At 37.7% G+C, this 18339-nt stretch overlaps 1 protein-coding gene across 5 annotated transcripts in view; it reads left to right on the top strand.

The window, feature by feature from the left end:
• Nucleotides 1–18339, top strand: part of ATP13A3 (ATPase 13A3) — a 79301-nt gene continuing 60962 nt past the window's right edge. For 3 of the 5 annotated variants that reach the window (XM_024752128.1, XM_024752129.1, XM_024752130.1), the window contains exons 1-3: nt 1–33; nt 810–853; nt 15813–15875. The gene's annotated coding sequence lies outside the window, so the exon portion shown is untranslated. Of the gene's footprint in view, nt 34–809; nt 854–15812; nt 15876–15908; nt 15967–18339 lie in introns of all 5 variants that reach the window. The other 2 variants (XM_024752126.1, XM_024752127.1) reach the window with 2 other exon arrangements.

Below are 18339 nucleotides of genomic sequence, written 5' to 3'. Positions count from 1 at the left end.
GAGGCCGCCGAGGAGACGGCGCGGCGGTGCCGGGTAAGTGGCCCCAGCTTCCCCGAGGCGTCGGAGGGCTGGGTGAGCAGGGCGTGGAGCCGGTGGGAGGTTGGAGGAGGTGAATGGTATTGTCGGGGGTGGCGGGTACCAGGTGAGCTCGTGGTCGGCCTCCTGGAGCCGGAATGGGGCATCACTTCTCGGGGAAGGTGTGTGTGGTGTGGGGAGAGGAGCGTTAAGACTGCGGAATGTCTGTCTGGGACAGGTGAGGCGCGGAGGAGGGCACCACGTTGTGGGTGTGAAGGCCTGGTTGGGACACGCCGCTTGGGGGGAAGGCGAGTGTGTTGGGTTTGAGAGTGAGATGGTGGTCCAGCCCTTTCAGAAAGTACGGGAGATGGTGAGATCGAAGGTAGGGGTATTGGCAGGGCGCTTGATGGGTTTGTGCGGGTGCTGACTGAGGAATCTTCATTTCGTCCTTAGCCACGGAGTAGTGGAGCTCCTGGCCAGTCACCGCATTAAGCTAAGTGAGGCCCAGAGAGGAAAAGTGACTTATGACTTGCTTAAGGCCTCTCACTTTGACTCTAGAAAAACCCGGGGCCCTTTCTCCAGTACCTCCATGGCCGCTCTCTTTAGAGCCTTTCCTTCTCCCCACATCATTCGCAAAGTTAGGTTCTGGTGGATATGTGACCTCTTTTTTTTTTTGCGGGGGGCGGGGGGAGGGGGAGCGGAGGGAATCTGACTGGGGGTTGACAGTAGTAATTCAGAGCTTCCCAGTTTGGAAAGCTTTTGTGACAGGTGTTTATCATTTCCTCTTCCCACAGATCTGACAGAGACATCCTTGGATCTTGGTGTCTGGACATAGGAGGTATGAATCACTCAGATAATTAACTACTTTTTCATCAGTGTTTTAGAGCTATATTGAATGGTTACATTAGTGCAAAATGAATGGGTATGGAGTTGTAAACCTAGAAACAGAAACCTATGTTTCCTACGTGATTCCAAACGAAATGAGTAGAACGTTTATGTATGTAATGACTATTTTAGATCTATGAATCAGGAAGTTAGAATTTTTTAAAAATCTAAGAAATGCAGGGACGTTTAAGATAATTGCAAAATGAATACTTTTCTAAAGACTTTGTTGCTAAAGTGAAGGTGTTCTGATTTGATTGTCTTTTGAAGGGCGATTACTTAGTTAAAAATGCTCTACCGGGCTTCCCTGGTGGCGCAGTGGTTGAGAGTACGCCTGCCCATGCAGGGGACACGGGTTCGTGCCCTGGTCCGGGAAGATCCCACATGCTATGGAGCAGCTGGGCCCGTGAGCTGTGGCCGCTGAGCCTGCGCGTCTGGAGCCTGTGCTCCTCAACAGGAGAGGCCACAACAGTGGAAGGCCCGCATACCACAAAAAAAAAAAAAAAGCTCTACCTTTGCTTAGAATTCAGCCTTTTAGTACCAAGGCACATTTATTAATTTTGTTTCACTGGAATATATGTGGTATTCTTTTCTTAGGAGGATTGTTGCTTTGCTGAATAGGCTACAGTTGCCAAAATAAATGTATGCGGGCATCCCATTCTGGTTTAGCGACCCTTTTTAAAGGCAAGTCAGTTCCTGGAAGTTGCTTGAAATAGTAAGCCTATTATTAATAATTGTTAAGAAAGTTTACTTTTGCTGCTACCCTTGTTTTTGCATTATCCACCATTAAAGCAGATGAGGATGAGACGGCTAAGTGAGATTTTTGAACATTATCAGAACAGCAAAGCCTGTTTTTGGTCAGGGGATTGGATATGAAGAATGTTGACATTGGTTGGTTGCGTTACTTCCTAAGGAGTACAATTATAAAAAAATAAAAATATTAAGTAGCAATAAAGTTGACAGGCTTCACTTCGACTCTGTGTTCAAATTATGTAGTAAGAGGGCAGAGTTCTTCGTCCATGCTGACCAGGAAGCTTTATTTGGGGTAGCTTTGGTTGTTAAAGTTTTAATTTACAACTGATTTGAGATAAATAGGATAAACTCCTATATAGATAGGAAAATAGTTTCACAGTAGTTAAAACAAAACTATAACCTGAATGTCTAAACAGTATTTTCTGATGAGTTTTCTACTTGGTTCTGCTTATTAGTTATTAGAGCTAAAATCCTTCTGTTGGTTTAGTTAGCCCTAAATAGTTATTTCATTTAGGTAACATCAGTTTCCCATCTGTTATATTCCGAGTATGGATTCTTATGTGGATAATAATGTGTGTTTGCAGCTACAGAATATTGTAGTAGAAGAAGCATGAACTTGGGAATCAGACCTGAGTTTGATCTGACTTTCTTAACTAGCTATTGACTTTGACCAATGCTGATAGTTATTGGGTAAGCTTACTGTATACTATGCTTTGAATTAAACATGATGTGAATTGTCTCATTTAAACCCCATTTTACAGATGGGGAAACTGAGGTTCAGAGATGTTAAGTTGCTCAAAGTCACATGCAGCTAATCCGGTAAACCTAGAAATAGAAACCTCTACATCACATACAGTAACATAGAGCTAGGTTTCTGGCTGTGTTGAAAGTCCCTTATACTGTTGCTTAACTTCCCTGTTCTGCTTTTAATTTCTTCTTCTTTTTTTTTTAATTAACAAAGGAGAATACTAGTACTTACATCAGAGAGTTTTGAGGATTAGCTGAGAGCATTTGTAAAGAAAGGAGCACTCTTCCTGGCACATAGTAAATATTCCTTTCCCCCTTCCATTCCATATACTGAATCAGGGCTGTGCTTGTTTAGCATGGTGGTTTTGTAACCACTGTGAATATAAGATTTTAAATGTGAATATACTTTATTGCTGAAATGGATAGCAGTCCTAGGAAATGGGCAATGATGAATGATAATGGGGCATGCTGTGGAGTTTTGTCTTTAGTTTTTGTATTTTTCCCACTGGTCTAGGTGATGGTGGAAATAGGAACTTCATGCTTGTGAATGACAATGAGGTGGTGGTTGTAGTTTCTAAAATTTTAGAAGACAGAAGTAGAATTTCAAAATGATACTGATTACTTGGTTCATCTAAAGCTGGCTTTTGTTCACTGGTATACTGGGTAACCTAAGTAGGGGACCTTGTGAACAGACCCTAAGTTGAATAGGAGTTAGCAGCTTATCACTAACTGGACAACATTCTTAAAACAACTCACAGTGGTATGCTAAAGGAAGATAATTTAGTGTCTGACGTCTACCTGATACATAACCAGAAGGTTTGTTCCGGTGATGGAATGTGTTCTGAATGTGCTGTATAGCTCATCTGGTTAAATCTGGATCTAAGAGTTAGCTGATGGGATTTAGTCTTTGGTTTTAGAACATAGTTTTTCTGTGTGAAATGAAGCCAACTGGCCTGTTGGAGAGAGTAAATCTGTAGTCATCAAAACCATATTCTAATTAACCCACTTAACTAGTCCAGGTAACAAGCAAGAAGCAAGGAAATTATCATTACAGTCTTACTTTAATGTTGTTGATCTTCATATTTTGAGAGTAGAGAAATGAGAGAGGATCAGGATTGGGCTACATATTTTAAGATTTAGGTTAAAAAGTAAAAGGTTCTAGGCTTATTTAATCTGGAGAAAAGTATGTATCAGTTACAAGGTAGAATGTCCTGAAGTTAATGGTAACTAGTAATTATAAAAATTGAGTTAAAAACATTAAAAACATATTAGTAAGATTAAAAATAGAGGTAATGTGAAATGTTATGAATAAATGGTAACTGGAAAAAACGATCACTGTTATAATGGTGAGTTGAAAATGATTTTTTGGTCCTCAGTAAGAAGGGAGAAAAGTGGAATGAAGGAAAGGGAGAGTTGTCCAAATAATCGAATATCTGAGACAGAGGAAAGTTGAGGATGAGGATTGCTGAAGAGTTTCCAGAGAGCTATCCCAACACCAGGCCTCGTAATATCTTCAACCCACAGGCTTGTATTGGGGCCTTTGCTAGGTCTGAGATTGTAAAATATTAACTCAAATAGCAAACTTTGAGACTGTCCAAATTAAAAAAGGACTTATGTACCTTATGTATGTGTCTCCCCAAGGGAAGGGTCCACATAGATTTATGAAAATGGAGCTTCTCAGAGGCATGTATCTTTGAAGTTACAGGTGAAAATGCATCTTTTATCTTATCTATCACCAAAGGCCACTAATGCTAGTATGAGCTGGGAATGCAGGAAGAAAGTAGTACCCTGTGTTTGAAGTCTGTTTTTTTGTATGTAAGATGGGATGAATGAAGTGAGTTGTAATTAATCTGTTTTTTTGTAATTAATCTCTTCATCAAAATTTCTCTCTTGTTGACTCTTTCACTTACTTGCTGTGGATCTTGCTTTTAAATAACCTATTGAGGGAATTCCCTGGAGGTCCAGTGGTTAGGACTCTGAGCTTCTACTGCCCGGGGCCCGGGTTCGATCCCTGGTCGGGGAACTAAGATACCACAAGCAGCACAGCGTGGCCAAAAAAATATATATATATATATCCAGTGACACTCAGATACTAGTTAGATTAGAAGCATAATTTCCAGGAAAGGTGAGTTAACTGTAAAGTAGAATTTCTTGATTACATGATGTGGAACACGCTGATATCTATATAATCTTTCTCAGAAATTATTAATAAAATTTATTTATATCTGTTGTTGGGTGATGAGGTGAAAGACAGGTCTGCCTCAGTGATAGCAAGCTCGATTGACTCCTGTTTTTTTGTTGTTTTTTAATTTTTTTCACAAAGGAATTTATGAGTTGGACATTGAAATAAGGAGGTATGAGATTGGAAAATAATAATGCTGAGTGGTTGTAGGTTATTTAGACTAGCCCCTTCTTTTTATAGAAAAGGAAACTGATGTCTGGAGAGGTAAGTGACAGCATGTTGGTAAAGGAGAAGCTTCCTATTAGTTGGGTGTTCTTTTCACCCTTGTCTTTAGTTTGTACTCTGTAGTAATGGCACATCTCAAAACTCAATGTATGTTTTGTGGGGTGTTTTTTTTTTTCTTATTGAGAACCAACTTTAAAGGATTGATTTTGATCACTTGACAGACTTCTATTACATTTTTAGTTTATTTTAAAATAAGTCATGGAACAACTCCCACATGTGTCTAGCATGGCTTCTTTACAGCATCCCTATTGCTCTATTTTTCCTATTTGTAAAGTAGGATGAAAAATATGTTAGTAACTTACTTTGATATATAAAAGACAAGTATTTTGGTTCCTAATTCTTTCTGATCTAAACAGCTGAGTAAAATGAAATCCCCTTTTATGTAGGGGCTTTGGGCCTACATTCTCATTTAAGATAAAAATCCTGTGAAGTCAAAATTACCCATGAAAAAGTCATTTAGGAAGGCACCAATTTGAAAACTGGTTAACTGACATATGGTTTTTCAATTCTCACAGCTAGTTTTTTCTTCAGCTATTAGTATAGGTTACTTTTTTCTGGAATCATAATCGGTTATGTGCTTTGGATTGACCAAGGAACACCAGATTTAGTCTCCGCTGCATGCTCACTCTGGGACAAGGATGTGAGGGCAAGCGTCCTGCCACCATTATTTAGAGTATTTTTCTCTCTTGTTTTTCTTTTTTCTTGCAGCACAGATAGTTGAATTGTAATTAAATCCATATGTAATGTGATTCCACAGTGTGAATAATGGAGAAAGAAATTAGGTGTTTAGGAAAATCTGCTATTTCTTAGGGTTATACTGGGTGTTCTATACCACACAAAAAACTTAGCATAATTAAAGGGCTAAGTAATAAAGTTGGGATTATTGGGGCACTGTTGGTACTTTTTATAATTCTAGATGGATATTCAGCTACTATCAGTGTTTTTTGTTTTTGTTTGTTTTGTTTATTTTGTTTTGGCTGTGTTGTGTCTTTGTTGCTGCTCCCCGGCTTTCTCTAGTTGCGGCGAGTGGGGGCTGTTCTTTGTTGCGGTGTGCAGGCTTCTCATTGCGGTGGCTTCTCTTGTTGTGGAGCACAGGCTCTAGGCGTGCGGGCTTCAGTAGTTGTGGCACATGGGCTTAGTTGCTTCGTGACATGTGGGATCTTCCTGGACCAGGGCTCGAACCCGTTTACCCTGCCTTGGCAGGTGGATTCTTAACCACTGTGCCACCAGGGAAGCCCTGACTATCAGTGTTTTTAAGAGTTAATGTCTCTTTACTGCTAGCAAGATTTGCCTTATTTAAAAACAACTCTGTAAGTTAATGTTTTCCATGAAATTTAAAGTATTTGAACTTAAATATCACTCTGGGGATAGCACAGTAAGAAAACGCCAGTCGTTAAAGAAATGTTATGGTGACTAAAGATTTAACAGTCATATGCCCTGGGAGAGGGCATGTGTATTGGTTAAAATGTGGCCTCAGAGCCATACACAAGTGATTTTGAATTCTAGCCTCATCACTTACTAGCTCTGTAGTCCCTTAACCCTATTTAGCTTCTTCATTGGCTGAATGGAGGTAATAAAATATAGAGAATTGTGAGGATAAGAGGCTCAGTAATTGGTAAATTACTATTATTAATTAGTTTAATAACATTTAACATATTCAAAACAAGTCACACTCCTGTGTGTATCTGTGTGTCGTGAGAGAGTGTGTGTGTGGGTTGTGATTGAGGATTGCTTTTTCTCAACTGGAGCAGCAGGCAATAATGACATACTGTTTAATTCAGGCTTTTATAGCAAAAATACCATGATTTTGCATCTTTGGTAGTGACATCCCATAAAGCTCAAGATGTTAATTTCATGGGTCTCTAATGTACATTTGATGTATATTTTTATCTTGATGTTTCTGGGTGTGTTTGTAGTCTCTTTTTCCCCCATCCTCTGTGTTAATGTTACCTGTTGTCTCTCTCCCTGGCTGCATTATAAAATTTAAAAATATGTTTATTTAATAGGATTTTATGTTTCCTTTCTTTTTTTTTGCAGTATGCGGGCCTCTCACTGTTGTTGCCTCTCCCGTTGCGGAGCATGGGCTCCGGACGCGCAGGCTCAGCGGCCATGGCTCACGGGCCCAGCCGCTCCGCGGCATGTGGGATCTTCCTATACCGGGGCACAAACCCGCGTCCCCTGCATTGGCAGGTGGACTCTCAACCACTGCGCCACCAGGGAAGCCCTAGAGGCACTGTTTTAAGTTCATCGGTGACCGTGTTGGTGAGACTTTCTGTCCATAATAATGAAAAACTGACCATCACTGGTCTCTAAAGCAAATAAAACTTTTCAACCCAAAAAGAATGGGTGATCCGTAGGATTGCCATAGCACCAGCTCCATCTGTCTCTGCTAGTAGTGCCCACTGCTGCTCCTGGGAAGCAGGGAGACTCAGTCAGGAGGACTCCCAGATTTTTATGGGCCAGCCTCTCTGAGTGGTAGAACCGTAATGTCCACTCCCTGTATCTCCTTCATGCTTAAAGAAAAAATATTTTGGGGACTTCCCTGGCTGTCCAGTGGTTAGGACTCCACGCTTCCACTGCAGGGGGGCATGGGTTCAACCCCTGGTCAGGGAACTAAGATCCTGCATGCCTCATGGTGCAGTCCAAAATAAATAAGTAAATAAATAAATTGTTGCCTAGAGATTCATCTTAGATTTGCCAGCTTTGAGAAGCTGTAACCCATTTATGTATTAACTTCTGAACAGAATAACTCTTGATGAACTGGATGAGGAAGTAGTTGATACTGATGAGCATAGTCTTGTGGTGGCGGTTGTATAGAGTTAGGTGAGGTCACTAAGGACCTGGAGAGAGGGTGTTGCGAGAGTCAGGAAAGGGAAAGGGGCATAGGGATGAGATGTGGGAGTGGGGCAAAAACAAAATTTACTTTGTTGTGAAATTTTGCCCAGAAAAATGGAAGATTTTACCCCTTCTTCACACTCACCTCCTGTCTTGCCCTGTCTGATTCAGTCAGCTATGTTGCTGGGTGCTGGCCTGCTTCCCAACTTTAAGTCTGTTTTTAGTCTGTAAGCCCAATATTGTGAGACAAGTGCTGACTGCTCTGACACGTGTAGAGGAGCGACAGAGGTGGGACAAGTCTGCTGCGGGGTGGAAGGGACAATCAAAGCTTAGTAGAGAAAATAACTGACCAGGGGCTGGAAGGACTCACAGGAACTCTTCAGCCAGCCTAAGTTAGGGAACGGCATTCTTAGCAGAAGGAATGATGTATATAAAAGAATGGAATCAGGAATCAGTAGGGCTCTTTGAGGAACAGCAAATTGTGTTCTGTATAGATGGGATGTAAGGTTTGTAGGAGGTGAATAATAACCATTGATGAATGGAAGGTGATGTTGACAACTAGGCAGGGCCAGGTTCTGAAGGATTTTATGTCTCCCAATTAGTTGTGACTTTGTCCTTGGAGCCCAATTGGGTCTCTCTTTTGCCCCAGCTTCCCATGGTAGGCAAACACATAATAGTATCGTGTGTTGTAAGACTTTCCAAAGTCTTGCTGGCAAGAGGGCTACTTAACTTTGTTTAATGCAGTACTTTTCTTCAATGTATATGAGCAGTCAATGCCTTTAAAATTTTTTTATTTTGGGGCTTCCCTGGTGACGCAGTGGTTGGGAGTCCGCCTGCTGATGCAGGGGACGCGGGTTCGTGCCCCGGTCCAGGAGGATCTCACGTGCTGCGAAGCGGCTGGGCTCGTGAGCCATGGCTGCTGGGCCTGCGCGTCTGGGGCCTGTGCTCCACGGCGGGAGAGGCCACAGCGGTGAGAGGCCCACGTACCGCCAAAAAAATATATATATATATTTTGGAGGGACTTGCAGCTGGGAAATGCTGCTGCAGACAGTAGGAAGCCCTTGAAATTTTAAGCAGAGAGAAACGATCACATCAAGTTCGTATATTGATTAGAATGAGGGAGACTGGAGAGGGGAGCAGGACCCAAGGTGAGGCATGCCAGTGCAGATAGGGTGGGGTGAGATGGGTTTGAGAAAGGTAGGAATGATAAGACTTAGTGCCCAGATGGATGTAGAAGGTGTGGGATAGGAAGGAGTCTAGGATGACTTCCAATTTCCTAGCATGGCTTTTTAGGCAAGTCATATTCGTTAAAGGAGTAGAGGGAATTGGTAGTGGCAGCAGCAGGTGAGAGGGCAGGTTTTTGGAAGAAAGTTGAAACAAGCCATTTGAATTTAGCTGTCTGCAAACATGGACTGTAGATGTTTGAATCCGTGGGTCTGGAGCTCCTGAGAGAGCAGTGCTGACAATACTGATTGGTGGTTGCCACTCTAGATGGGCCAGTGGTGCCACCCTTTGCCCATGATATTGTTACAGAGAGAGAAGCATGGAGGAATTAATAGTTAAGAAGTAGACAGAGGAAGTAGAGGCTTGGGGAATATTAATAAGAAGTGGACAGAGGAGGTAGAGGCTTGGTAACCTGGCTACCTGCCTCAACACCCAGGCTAGTATAATATGAAGTAGATCAGCAGCATTGTGAGAGGTAAAAAGGTCATTTGCGGGCCGTCTTAGGAACCTACGCTGTTTTCCGTATGAAAGCGTGTATTTCAAGTACACGCTGCTTTCAGATGAAGTTTTGGAAAATGGATGGTGCTGTCTACATTAATTTGTTGGCAAGGCTTTTCGGTATAAAGTCACCCCGTGCTTGACTTTCTAGGGAAGGTGAAAAATGCTAATCTTAGTTAAGTGAAGATTATTTTTTTTCCTGTTTTTAAAAGACAGTATTGATTGAAAACTGGTAAATGATAATATTTTGTAAACTAAAAATCCCTTTTCAAATGTCAGTCACTATTACTACGGTTGACATAGTACCCAAATACATTGATTTTTTTTTTTTTAATCCTGAATAATGGATTATAGAATGACCATAGGAGATGAGGAAGTTTAGATTTCTGTGATGGTTGTACCATGAGTAAGGCCGTTATCCTCTTCAGCAGTAACTTAAAGTTCTGTATTATTGAAATATTTGCTGAATGAAAATGTTAAGGCCTTTATACTTCCTTTCTGTGCTGAATCAGCATGAGTAGGTTTCAAATTGGGGAAAAGGAGTAAAGCGGAAAAAAATTCACATAATTGAAAAAAGTTGATCCAGGTGCCTATCAGTTGTAAGTGGAAATTTGCAGGATTGTACTTTTTGTACAGAATGGTTTCCTGGTGATTTTGTGCTTCTTTGAGGTTGAGCCTTTATAATGTTTGGAAAAATGAAATGTGAACCATACTATAGTATAGATCATGAGTAAAACTAATTTTGTTTTCTTGTAAGCATAATACAGTAATCCTGAAGTGACATAATTTTGTTTTCTTGTAAGCATAATACAGGAATCCTGAAGTGACATAATTTTGTTTTCTTGTAAGCATAATACAGGAATCCTGAAGTGACATATGCTGAGTTAGTGAAGAAAAATTATTTTGGAGTTTGTTGTTATAAGAAAAATGAACATATCTGTAGTCTATGTGTGACTCCTTAACATACTGAAGATTTAGAAGTATAATTCTCCGGAAAGTTCTTCTGTTCTTCCTTTTTCCTTCTCTACCTTTCCCTATCCCCCCGCCCCTTCTGATCCTAGTTCTTCCTTTCCACTCTGCTGCTCTATTTTGATACTTTTCTGTGCAAATGATTACTTCTTGTTTCAGTATGCAACTACAGTGTAATATTTTTGAATATTTTTAATAATCAATTTAAACTCAGCATTGTACTGCCAATAATGCACTTTACTCAACTGAAAAGACAATGCTATAACCAGTTGACACCAACTTTGAGTGTGTGCATGCATTGATCACTGCGTCACCACGGTTACCTGTCAACTGCAGCAGTAAGATTTCATCTGTAAGTTATATCCCGATTTTAACTATGCTAAAATGTGGAAAATACGAGTCTTAGAATTAATGGATGTTTAAATTTCAAAGACCACCTTTTAAATTGCTGATTGAAATGTCAAACAAGTTATTAGGGATTGGATTAATAGCATTACATTTTAGAAGAAATAGTCACTAATTTGCATTAAAATGGAAGAAACATTCACGTATATATTGCTTAACAAGAACCCTTACCTTACCTCTGAAAAGTGTAACTTTTTTTTAGTTGAAATATAGTTGATGTACAATATTATATGTTACAGATGTACAATATGGTGATTCAATATAGTGATTATACTTCATTTATAGTTATTATAAAATATTGGCTATATTCCCCATGTTATACAATATACCCTTGTAACTTACTTTATACGTAATAATTTGTACCTCTTAATCCCTTACCCCTAAAAGTGTAACTTTTAGTTTGGGGACTTAGGCACAAACAAACAATTTGGTTTATTTATACAGTTGTTATTAGAACTCTTTTTAAAAATAAATAATTAATTAGGCTGCGTTGGGTCTTAGTTGCGGCACATGGGATCTTCGTTGCGGTGCACGGGCTTTTCGTAGTGGCACGTGGGCTCCAGAGCGCACGGGCTCAGTAGTTGTGGCACATGGGCTCTCTAGTTGTGGCTCGTGGGCTGAGTTGCCCTGCGGCATGTGGGATCTTAGTTCCCCGACCAGGGTTGACCAGGGATCAAAACCCGTGTCCCCTGCATTGGAAGGTGAATTCTTAACCACTGGACCCTGTTACTAGAGCTCTTGATTTGTCAGTTCCTATTGTATTAAATGCCCATGGCACACAATTTCTTTTGTGCGTGTTTTAAAATACTCTCATTTGTTTCAGCTAGGCTTGTTTGTTTGTAGGTACCCACTTTCACCCCTAAAGAAAAAAAAAGCACAAAACATTTATAGTCTATTTCATAAGTCTAACAATGCAGAGAGGAATTTGAAGAAACTGTTAGTAGTAACATACATGTATAGGTACATGTGACATGGATTTCTAATTGGGATTGTTGGATCAAAGTATGTAGGAAGTTTAAATTTTTGTATACTGACAATTGGTTTTCCAAAAAGCTAGTACATATGCACTCTTAACAGCAGTGTATAAAGGTGCTCTTTTTTTGTGTGTGTGTGCCAATTTAATAGGCAAATAATGTTTTATCACGTAATTTCATACTTTACCTCATCTTGTTTTCTAATAGGATCATGTACTCTTTAATTGTTACTGTTTTCCCCCTCCCTGGTTCTACAGCATTGTAAGATCCCTAAATTCTAGTTTCAGATGATTGTGAATTTGGCAGTAATCTTTATAAAGGGAATAATATACCTGCCTTTCCATCCCATTATCATATGTTTTATGTTTATTGCCATGTCTTATTTTTCCACTGAGACACATGAAATAGAAGTTCTATTATAGGCAACTCCTACTTTCTCTTATTAGTATTTCCATTCGTACTAAAAAAAAACTATAAAATTTCTTACCTTTAATCATTCTTGATCAGCGATTGCCTTGCTAAGGCTTGTGAAAACTGTCAGCCTCTTTTCTTACCAATGTTGGAACGTCACCTAGTGGTGAAAGAGTGCAAGAGAAGCCTATATACACAGGCGATACTTGTGTAGCTCAGAAGCTTTCATGGTTGGAGTAAATCATGAGTTATTGGGTTGGCCAAAAAGTTCGTACGGGTTTTCTGTAAAATGTTACAGAAAAACCCAAACAAACTTTTTGGCCAACCCAGTATTACAACCGTCTCATTTTAGTGGAGAAGTTGAAACGAAGATGGGTGAAGGAACTTGCAAAATAGTTCGTGTTGAATTAATTGACATTTAAGAACAAGTTGAAGCTGATTCTTGAGTTGTGTACTCTTTTCATTTGTTTTTGTTTTGTATTTTTGTATTTTGGGATAAAGTTATATATCTCCTACTGTTCCTAATATAGTAGTGAATATGTCATATATGCTCACTTAATACTTATAGTTGAATTAGTTTGATAAAATAATTTAGAATTTGCTGTTGCTTATGCTGTATCACTGGCTAGTACTTTTCCTCAGTGGAGCCAAAATATGGAGGAGACAGAAAAATAAAAATAGCTAACTGTAGCTTTCTTGAAATATGCTTGTTAAAGGAGCCTTCAAAATGGTACTTTACCTTGTCTGGGGTAAAATAACAATAAGAGTGCATCCAGGCAAAGAGAGTGGAATGGTCTGATAGAGACCATCTGGAGGGTCCTACAAGTTCAGGCCCACAGTTTGCCACGTGTGGTAGAATTAGAATTCTGTACATATGCTCAGCCTTCTTCCTTTCCTTTCTTTCTTTAACTATTTAAAAATATTATTGCACATAGATGGTGAAAGCATTCAAAGAGCACGAAAGTCTCCCTCATTCCCATCCTGACACACTGTTACCCCTGATAGTTACGTCACCAATTTACAGATATATTCATCCTTTGGTTGTCTTAGGGGTGGGTGCCAGTTTTCTTTTGAGGCCTTTTTGGTTCTGCCAGTTTTGAATATTCACTCTTTAGGACTGGTCTTATCATAGTGAGCCTTTCTACTGCTTTCAGTTGTCTGCTGTAGCATTTTTCATAATAGATGGTAAGATTTTGAAATCAATCTAGCAATTATAATACTTTCATAACTCTCAGTCCTTGAGTATGGAGTTTTAGAAAGTCACATACATGAGGAAGGTTTAAGGGGAAGTACAAAAGTTTTAAGTTCAAAGTAACTTGAATAAATGAAAAAAATCTCTCATTCATATTAAGTAGACAAACTTAATTATGCAAACTTAATTATGCTGTATATAAATTATATATTTTACTCATTTCCTTTTTTTAATAATGAGAATAAAGCATAGATACCATTTGTCAGTCCAAAGGTACCTTCTCCCAGTTTTTACTGATTAAATACTATACAGTTGACTCTAATACTCAAAGCCATTATTTTGTCTAATGATAGTCTTACCACATGGGGTTTCTCTGAATAAATGGGTTGATTTCTTTCTTTAAATAGCGTATATAATAAAAGTGATAAAAATGTATGCATGTATGTTATAGTGCAGGTTAGGTTATGACTCTTAATGTTCTTGAATTGACCCTAAGACAGAAAATTGCATTATCTTTCCTAATTATAACTTATTTTGTTACAGCTATCACATTGTTTTATAACTTACAAAAAAAAATAATTTTACAAAGACTGCATTTTACAAATGTAAATACAGTTTTAGTTTGGTGTATATTGGATACAATGGTCTTCCTTAAGCCTAAACACAGAAACAAAAGCATGTATTATAAGAGAAAGTTCAAGATGGGAAGTGATAAAATGGGTATTGAGTAGAGCTTTGTTAAGATTTAGCTGGTATCCTCGTAAAATTTCCATGTATTCATTAAATTATATTATGTCATTCTTATTGTTAGGAGCTGACTTGAAGTGTTCAGTTTTGCCCTCATAAAGTTGTCACAATTTGGTTACTGTTGTTGGGAGATTGAGATTTTGTCATTCTTTTTACACAAATATTTGTATAGATACTAAAATTAAGGTTGGACAGTGAGTAGAGTTAGGATTTTATATTAATAGGGCATATTTCAGTTGTAAAGGTAGAACGCTTTTGAATTGCAGAAAGTCATCTTAATTGCTGTGGATGCTACAAATTTGACAATGAAATAATATTGATTGAAATATTGATGAAATAATACAGAATGCTGGCTTTGCTGTTTATACTTCAGAATCTTTGAAACACCCTTTGTTTTGTGGTTCTGAAAGGTGTGTTTATCAAATCTTTATTTAACATGTATAGGTATGTTTAATTCTCAGGAAAAAACCTAGAACTACAAAATAAAGTGGGATGATTCATTTTGTTTTTCAACAATACAAGGTGGCCCAAAAGTTTTAGTGCAGTTTTAATTTTTAAAACTTAAGAAGTACATGTTCCAAACTTATAAAAAATATCATTTGAGAATTTTTAATACTTATTTAGTTTTGCAAATATTGAATAGTACATTTTTAATTTAATTTGTGTGTGTGTGGTACGCGGGCCTCTCACTGTTGCGGCCTCTCCCATTGCGGAGCACAGGCTCCGGACGCGCAGGCTCAGCGGCCACAGCTCATGGGCCTAGCCGCTCCGTGGCATGTGGGATCTTCCCGGACCGGGGCATGAACCTGTGTCCCCTGCATTGGCAGGCGGACTCTCAACCACTGCGCCACCAGGAAAGCCCTAATTTTATTTTTTTAACTTCAGTTTCCCTGAAATTGGCAAATACCAACAGAAGTAAAAAATTAAATTAAAAATATTTATTCAGAATTTGCTTGAGGTTTTACTTGAGTGGCAGATCATTCATTCCCTAATTCACCTCATAAAATTACCTACTTTGGAAATCTAAGCACATACATTGAGTATCCTCAAAGAAAACCTTCCACATATAATACTATAATATTGTTACAGCTCATGCGAAACTCAGGTTTGAAGCAAAGATGCCTTAGGTGTGGGGATTCTGTGCTTGTTAAGGCCAGCTCATCTTGTTTTAGGAAATGAGATCTGACTCTTAACCCTAGGTTTAAGACTATACCTTAAATGGTTCTTAGTAATTACATAATATGAAAAAATGAGTTAACTTTCACAAAAATTAGCATTAGATTTTGTGTGATTTATTCCTGATAGCTTCACTTTGTCCTGTGCTGCTGTTTTTACTCACACAAAAAAATCAGGTTCATTGTAAATGCAAGGAAGGGTTTGGTTAAGCACAATAGCCTATAAGCTGCTTGCTATTTAGATAACATCAAGGCTCAGTCATGCACCATGGAATTGGGACTTCAGTATGCTAGCTAGATATGATTTATTCAAGTAATAGGAGCTCTGCAGTGACAGTCAGGTGGCAGAAGGTATGTCTTCTGAAAACCCATTTAAAATTGGAGCATTAAAAAATCCTAAATTTTAATGTCTTAGTCACTTTGAAAACAGTTCAAAAAGAACCCAAACAAGTATGTGGCAGAAAATTGTCATTTGAATGGATTTTTATGCTTAGTTTCATTTTATTTTTGTTATTAAGAGCCGGCTTTTGAAAGCTCTGCTAATATCAACAGTTGGAAAGAATGATGATACAGTGCTATTGGTAAGAAAAATTTCTTTGTTTTTTATGATCTAGAAATTGACTTGATTAAAAAGCACATGCCCTCAAGCAAACCACCGGAAGTTATACTTCTGTAAGTTAAATGGATTTTAGAAGTTTGATATTAATGTTTTAAATATCTAACTGGGTAAATGGTAGAATAGTATTTAATATGTATTTTCATCTTGATAAATAATATGTTTTGAAATATGTTATATAGATTTTTATCTTCATGATGTCATAAAAATGTTAAGGGCTTTCTATATATGTACATGTTTTTAAAATTTATACATTTATGATATGTATATGTTTTAAATGTAAGCTGTTGCAGTTGTCCCACTGGGTTTTACTAAAAGTTTATGTGACGAGTGAATTCTTAGTAATTTCCTATGAAGTATAATATGTTTATAGAGAATAATAATTGGTGACTTTTAGAGCAACTTTTAATTTGAATTACTTAAATTATTTTTAACATTGCATCTTTGGTAAAGTTTGGTAAGACTTAAGAACTTTGCCTTAAAAAGTAGAACTTTGCCTCAAAAAGTAAGTTAAATTTCAGAGAAATAACACTTATAAAAAGAGTAGTGAGATAATACAGTCAAGAATTGTATTTAGAAAAGTATGAACATAGATTGTTGTAGGCAGTGCACCATGTGTAATGGCTCATTTAAAAATAATTTGAGTATTTTTTTTGCTGTGGTCAGTTTTTACCTGTAGAAGATGAGATGAAAATATAGTTATCTTGGACTAATTTGAACTCTGTCAAGAGATATTTGGGGAAAAGATTTTAAATAGTTATGAGCATATGGAATTAAGGAAAACATTGAATTTTAATGATAGTTCTTTTTCTAAAATTATGAAAAGCATGCTTATTTATCTGCAAATATATTCTACATTGAAAACTTAGAATTTACAGAGGTGGGGAAGTACGTCTATATTTCTAGGCAATGGATGAAAGACAAGAGTGAAGAAGAGTTAGATTCAAAATCCAGGGGTAAGAGTTTATGGATAATACCTGAACATAATAGGTTGAGTCAGTAGATTTGGGACTCAGAGTCCTCAAGATTCATATCCCTTTGTGCCAGGAATGACGATCCTCTGAAAATTTTCTTTTATTTTCACTTCAGATGGGTGAATTTTTTTTTTAATTCAAGTATATTGATTTACAGTGTTGGGTTAATTTCTGCTGTATAACAAAGTGATTCAATTGTGTGTGTGTGTATATATATATATATATATATATACACACACACATTCTTTTTCATATTTTTTCCATTTTGGTTTATCACAGGATATTGAATATAGTTCCCTGTGCTATACAGTAGGACCTTGTTTATCCATTCTATATATGATAGTTTGCATCTGCTAATCCCAAACTCCCAGTCCATCCCTCCTGCACACCCTCTCCCCCTTGGCAACCACAAGTCCATTCACTATGTCTTTGAATCTGTTTCATAGATAAGTTCATTTGTGCCATATTTTAGCAAATGGATGGCTTTTATTTATTTAAGAAAACTTTTCCATTATGGACAATTTATACATATTAAAGAGTAGAAAGATGAGTATAATGAACTCTCATGGACCATCGCTCAGCTTTTTTTTTCTTTTTTTAATTTTAATTTTTTTCCATCACTCAGCTTTTAAGTCAGCTTTAGCAGTTATCAACTCACAGCCATCCCCTGACTGATATTTTTTTTTTAAGTTTTTTTATCGGGAAGTAAGTTCAAACCTGCAGAAAAGTTGGTTTGTTTGTATAAAGTTGTTTGTTGGTTCCTTGATTATCCTTCTGATATCTGCATAATCTATAGCAATGTCTCCTGTTCTATTCCTGATATTGATAATTTGTACCCCCCCCTTTGAGTTTAACTAGAAATGATCAATTTTATTAATGTCAAAGAACCAGATTTTGGTTTCATTGATTTTTTTCATTTTTCTGTTTTTTAAAATTTCATTTATTTCTTCTCTGAGTTTTAGTCTTTCCCTTAAGTGCCTACACTGGGTATAACTTGCTGTTCTTTTTCTACTTTCTTAAGAGCATTGTAAGAGTGTACTTTCATTTCTCCATGTTCTTTGTGCTTTTGCTGTGTATAGTTACCCACTTAGTTACCATTTCTGGTGCTCATCAATCCTTTGTGGAGATCCTTATTACCATTGGTTACCTTTTTTCCCCCCATCTGAGGAATTCGCTTACAATTTTTTTTTTTTAAATAGTGTAGGTTTTTAAATTTTTTTAAATAGTGTAGGTGAATTTTTCCCAGCTTTTGTATCTGAAAAAGACTTTTATTTCACCTTTGATTTGGGAAGATATTTTTGCTGGGTATAGAATTCTCAGAATAGTTTCTTTTTCTCAGTACTTCAGAGATGTTGCCCTGCTATCTTTTCACCTGCATTGTTTTTAGCAAGAAATTTAATGTCATTTTTATTTATTTTCCTTTGTATGTGACATGTCTTTTTTCTCTGGCTTCTT

This window comes from Neophocaena asiaeorientalis, unplaced genomic scaffold (genome assembly GCF_003031525.2).
Source record: "Neophocaena asiaeorientalis asiaeorientalis breed wild unplaced genomic scaffold, Neophocaena_asiaeorientalis_V1.1 scaffold293, whole genome shotgun sequence".
Classification (NCBI taxonomy): domain Eukaryota; kingdom Metazoa; phylum Chordata; class Mammalia; order Artiodactyla; family Phocoenidae; genus Neophocaena; species Neophocaena asiaeorientalis.
This window is presented reverse-complemented; position numbering and strand designations above follow the sequence as displayed.